The sequence below is a fragment of the Theobroma umbraticum genome, unplaced genomic scaffold (genome assembly GCF_002168275.2).
Source record: "Theobroma umbraticum cultivar Fairchild unplaced genomic scaffold, ASM216827v3 scaffold_67.0, whole genome shotgun sequence".
Classification (NCBI taxonomy): Eukaryota; Viridiplantae; Streptophyta; class Magnoliopsida; order Malvales; family Malvaceae; genus Theobroma; species Theobroma umbraticum.
Genome location: NW_018397262.1, coordinates 5,830,837 through 5,836,813, shown reverse-complemented (window position 1 = coordinate 5,836,813; position 5,977 = coordinate 5,830,837). Strand labels below are relative to the sequence as shown.

The window sequence follows — 5,977 nt, the reverse complement described above, 5'->3', positions numbered from 1 at the left end:
GCATTTGCAGTACTGGTGTCATGATTCATGTTGCTTGTTTTTAAATAAACAAATCTTTTGTTTGATATGGATTGTGCTCAAAATTTAACTACGAAATGTTAGCAAGGATTACACGTAAATGCACATGGTCGTAACAAGTAATACAGTGATAAGTAGAGTTGTCGATCCCTCGAGAAGTTGATTTACTATTTGTTACTAATTATTAAAATTGTAACAAATTAAGTTTTATCCAAACAACAAAAGGAACAAGTTGTTAAAATTGAAATAAAATTTACGCTAAAAATCTACTTTAACTTGGATTGCAAGTTAAATGTGTAGTGGAGAAATAATATAATTAAAGCTTAGGATTATGATTTCAGCTATTACTTTGTAAGGATACAAGATCAATCAACTACCTACTTTTTATGAGAATCAATGTTAGTCTAAGTTCCCTAAGCATGCATGGTACTCCGTCGAGTTATCACATAATTGCTTAACTTCATTAACTATTTAGATGTTTATAGAACATTAACCAAAGCTAAGTTCATTAAGTTTAGGACCTATAATGACTAGGTATGATTAATAGGTATACGTCTATTATATTAATTAATTATTCACTTAATTTCTTAATATGGGATGAACATACATTACTCAAATTTGAGTCTTTTTAGATTGTCCTTCTCAAGCCTCATTTAAAACTCTATACTCAACTTGTTGGTGATCAAGCAACAAATGAGACAATAAGTATAAATTTGAATAAATATTGATATTATCATAAAAACAAGCAGAGGAAGAATCCAAAGTATTCCAACTACACAATAGCATCCACCATAATTTTAGATTAAAAAATCTAGCTCAATATGTTCAAAAGGAAAGTACACATTTCAACAAACAAAAACATTGTTCTACAAAAAGTGTAAGAGAAAGAATCAAATCTAGAGTGAAAAAATATTTTGTTGCAACTTTTGAATCTTCCGGCTCTTGATTCCTCTTCTTTTTTCTTTTTTGTTCTTGCCTCTTTTTGCCCAAAATGGTCTTTCCAAATCCTTCAGTGCAAAACTTTTTATTTATACTTCTTTTTTTTAAGTTTGTCTTAGAAATTCGTGTAGGAATATTCATTATCTGACGTGTTTTCGTTGTTGCGAGAATAGAATTTTGCTATAGCGAATTTGTTCCTCACTTAATATTGTGAACAGCTTCATTTTCGTTGCAGCGAGAATGAAATTTCACTGTAGCAAAAATTCTTTTGACCCAATATGCCCAATATTTCGCTACAACGAGAAACTCTTTGTTTCACTGGACAGCGCTGCAGTGCTAGAAACTTGGTGCTGTAGCGTTGCAGGTTCTGTTTCTTTGTTTTTCTCCTTCAAGCTACTTACACTTTCCACTTCATTTTCGGCTATGATTCCTTCTGATTTGGGCTAAGTGCTGAACATCAAAGTTATAGCTTGTCCTCTCAGCTTTCTATTGGTTTAAGATTTACCTCAATCGGACTTTTACAGCTCAATTTATGCCCTAAACGCTTTAGCTTGTTTGATTGCTTTTAAGCCCACTTGCACTCTCTTTTGCATTCATGCTTCAAGTCTTTGTATGTCCTTCAACATTAAGGGATTAAATAATCAGAGGCTGAAGTGAGGGATTTTGATAAGAAAATAAGTTAAACTTGCATAAATGGAACTTGGCATTACATAAGTTGAATTATTTCTAAAAAAAAAACTAAAAACTACCTAATGATAAAAAAAAATTAAAAAATTTAACAAAATTCAAGCTCCAAAATACCTATAGTAACTCTATATAATAGAGTTATCAATTCAGGCAGATTCTTTGCAATCGCTTGATGTAGGCAGATGTCAGCAGCTAAGAGGATCCATTTTATCTCTTCTTCCTCTCTCAAGCAAATCATTTTAGATTCAATGGATTGGTGGGAGTCAGTAGAATGGGATGATCCCAATGCTAAGGATGTTCTTTCTACCTTTGTTTTACTACGACCTACCTTCGAATTTCCATCAAAAGAGGATGAGGATTAAGACCTGATGACAACAAGGATAGTAAGTCTTCTGCTTTTTCTTAAAACTACAAGGATTTCATTTCTCAGCTTCTTTTCAAGGACTTTATATTTTTGTTGTAGTTTGTCTTTTTTAAGACTAGTAATAATGGGGATCGAATAATAATTTCCCTTGTTTTTTTATTATTTTATTTTCAAGACTTGGAATAACCAAGAATGGAGATGGATTCAGCAAATCTAGTGGACTGAAACTGCCAGACACAACAAATTCTTGGTTAGACAAAGTTTGAGTCTCAAGGAATGCAGGGCCAAATGCTTACCAAACTATTCTTCTATGGCCTACAAACAGACAGATATAAGAGGAGGCAGCGGTTGGCATTTGGTTTAGCAATCTGATCCATGTTAAATTGCTAAAATCAGGTGGGATTGATCTTTGTTAAACAGATATCTGCTTGTGAAGCAGGAGTGTGAGTACTTTTGGCCTTTCTATTTTTACCAATGAGCAGTTGAGAGTTCTTGAGGCTTTATAATAATTTCCACTTTTTAGTCTAGATTTCAGACATTATATTCAACCAATCCAGACTGTAGCAGGCTTCTTGGCTACAAGGAGAGTGGATTTAAAAGCAAGGAAAGTTCTGCTTGATAGTGAGTTGAACTTGAAAAATTCAGATATTGGCATGACAACAAATTTTCAGAGGCAGACCAAGCTGAAGTAACACAAATAGAAAGGTTGGAACTTTGTAGTGTACTTCTATGCCTTAAAATTTTATTTATAAATTCATATAAAAAGGCATATCCTTCTGACAATGTTCTACAGGCACCAGATATGCTATAGATGGGCTGTTTTCAGTAAAATCAGATTTGTTTAAGCTTTGGTGTATAGTTGCTGGAGATAATTACATCCAAATCGCAGCCTCAACCTTACTGAATATGTAAGTGTCAATAGATATTATTTTAATTTCTTTTTTTTGCTAATTATCTCAAACTAATTAAGTATAAAAGGGTTTCTACTGCAGGCACAGAGATTATCAAAAGAAGACTGCTTAGGAGAGACTGGCAATATATCTAAGGTGACACAATGCATTGACATCAGCCATTTAGGTGTACAACAGCATTCTGATAGGCCAAGCGTGTCATATGTGGTTCAGACTTCAGACATTGGCAAGTGAAAATGAATTGCCTCAGCTTCACCAACCTGGTTTTTTGTTTCACCAGAGTCTGCTTGAAGCAGATGCTTCATCCGGTAATCATGCATCATCCTCAAGAACTGAAACAAGTATATCATTGTTAGAAGCTGGATACAGGATCTTTTATACTGGAATAATGATTCGATTCCAGTTGAAGTTCAGGGCTTGTAATTTTAATGCAAATGCTTACTAGTGGGAAATGTTTCATGAGTTGAAATTTATTCAAGTATAAGTAGTTTTCATCAATGCACCATCTAACTTTACAGGCACTATTACTAATCACTACCAATTGAAAAAACAAAAAATCATTGATAACCAAATTACTATTATGAGTTAATTTGTTGTTGTTTTGACTTGTTAAGAAAGTGAGACTTTATCCTTTTCTTTGATGTAGTTTTGACAAATGATATTAAATTTGTTATAGGTAAAAAGCCAAATATGGTCCAACCAAGTTACTCAAGCAAAATTTAAAACTTTATTTTGAGTAAGAATAGTTTTATGTATGCAATTATGCCATGTCAAGATTCCAATGCAGTAAAGAATAGCGCGCTTAGGTCATCAAACTAATAGAAAGAAGCTCAATATCCAACAGTGCAGATCATTTTTGTGGCAAAGCTTCCTGCTGATACATTAACAACAGTGCAAACTCTGGGGTAAAAGAAGAGCAACAAATTGATTAACAGAAATTTTCCTTTATCTCCTTTACTAACAATGGATCATAATGAAAGGGCTTCTTTGTTTTGGAAGAAGCCATATGAAATTGGTGGTAATGTGCTTACGAAATTTGGCAACCAAGAAGGCTTGCGCTTGTTCTTATCCTCATGAATCGAGGTGATTAGTAAAGAGCTGCATGTATGGAATCTTTGCTTTAAAAGTAGCCCTTGCAAAGGTTAAGCAAGAGAAGTTCATATGTTTTTAGGTAAGTTTAAATTGAGGTTTAAGCTGTAGGGCGTGTGACGGGTTTTGTTTATAGCAAAGCCATGAAGTGACAGAATCAAGCCAAAAGAACAGAAACCTACAGAGCAGATAGTATTATTATTATTTTTATAAGTATTAATTTGCCATCTTCCCTTTGCTAATGACAGGGTTGGTGACAGGCTAGGTGTTGTTTTATATGCAGGACGGTCAGTGCTTAGTCGGTGCATTTTCTTTTCTCCTATTTCCTCCTTTTTCTTTTGTCTGGATTGCGTAGTTTCTAACTTTCCCTGTTAGAGTCATTGCAATGCCATCATGATGACTTAGTCAAAGCCAAAAGCATGAAATCTATAGCTTTATGCTATTTGGAACAAACTGATTGGGCTAGTGGACCCTTAGGACATGTGATTGCAATTTCTTGTAAACTCGGCTTAGAAAATCTGGGAAAAACTTGACTTTTTGGTAATCATGTCCAATTAATAACAATTATTGAGAAGAAAAAAATGTCCATGACGTTTTTCAAAGTCTAGAAATGCTTGTTTACTTAATTGCTTGCACTTTGAAAAGGTCTTGGTTGAAGCGATATATAGTCTTACCGTCTAGTAGTGTACAAGGAAATTACTTTTAAGAGTTTTCTTTATGATAAAACCTAAGGGTAAAGTTCCCTGATTTTTGTGTAACAAAGAATTTTAACATCTTGGATTTCCTGGAACAGCTGGGAGCTCTAAATTAAGCTGGGGCAGACAAGAATATTCTGTTTCATGGTCTCAAACTTCAAGTCACTGAATTGCAACTCATCTCAGTTCCAATTTCTCAATAATCTTAACTTGACAGCCATCATGTGCCAACAAAGGAAACTTCAATGTATTTTTTTCCCCTGAAAGGCGGGAATATTATTGCTGATAGTTTCTCACAGAGGGAAAAAACGAAAAGTAAAGTCCCAGTAGGATTTCAAGAGAAACATGAAAATCCTCAGGATTGAAGATAGGCTTGACATCAGGATTGAGAGACCTGATGACCAAAAACAAAACAAAACATAAAGCAAAATTCCAAGCCTTCTAAATACATTCAATAAAACCCACAAGATCTGCTCTGGCAGTTAACCCCACCATAATCCTTAAAAAACTGACTCTGCAACTAATATAAGAATAAACCAAAGGTGAAGGAGCCCGCAGGAAACTTCAATGTGAGTTGAAGATATCTCCATTTCGAAGAAAAAGTCGAGGTATGTAGAATTGTTGTAGTGTCTGTCATGATTGATGAAGAATTCCAAGGTCAATGAGTGCCTACGGCAGCCATACAAACCAAAGTCTTGCCTTCAAACCTGAAGGTCAATGTTGTTTAGAATGTTCAAACAAATGGCATTTATACTTATCTTCCAAGCAAATAGCTTTCAAACTAGACATCGGTGGACATGGACATCTTCTCTTTCAGTGCTTGTTTCCTCATCATCTTCTTTAAAGCTTCCAACGCACTCGACAAGATTTCTCCATCTGAGTCACTCACTGATGGCACGACCTTGGTCTCTAGTGATGGAAGCTTTGTATTGGGTTTCTTCACTCCGGGGAGTTCCGAGAATCGTTACTTGGGAATTTGGTACAACAACATCCCGATGCAAAATGTTGTATGGGTTGCAAACAGGATAACCCCGATAAATGACACCACTGGCTTGCTGAAGATAGAAAGCACTGGCAGAGTCGTGCTTCTAGGTCAGAACCAAACAACTGTTTGGTCAATTAATTCCACAGGAGCAGCTCAGAATACGATTCTGCAGCTCCTGGATTCAGGCAATCTTGTTGCCAGAGATGGAAACGATGGTGATTCAGAGAACTACTTCTGGCAAAGCTTTGATCATCCAACTGATACAATGTTACCAGGGATGAAGATTGGT

The 5,977-nt window shown here is 35.1% G+C and overlaps 1 pseudogene; it reads left to right on the top strand.

Moving 5' to 3' along the window:
* The first annotated feature begins 5,500 nt into the window (after window positions 1-5,500).
* The window catches only part of LOC149527017 (G-type lectin S-receptor-like serine/threonine-protein kinase At4g27290 pseudogene), a 743-nt pseudogene continuing 266 nt past the window's right edge, over window positions 5,501-5,977 (top strand).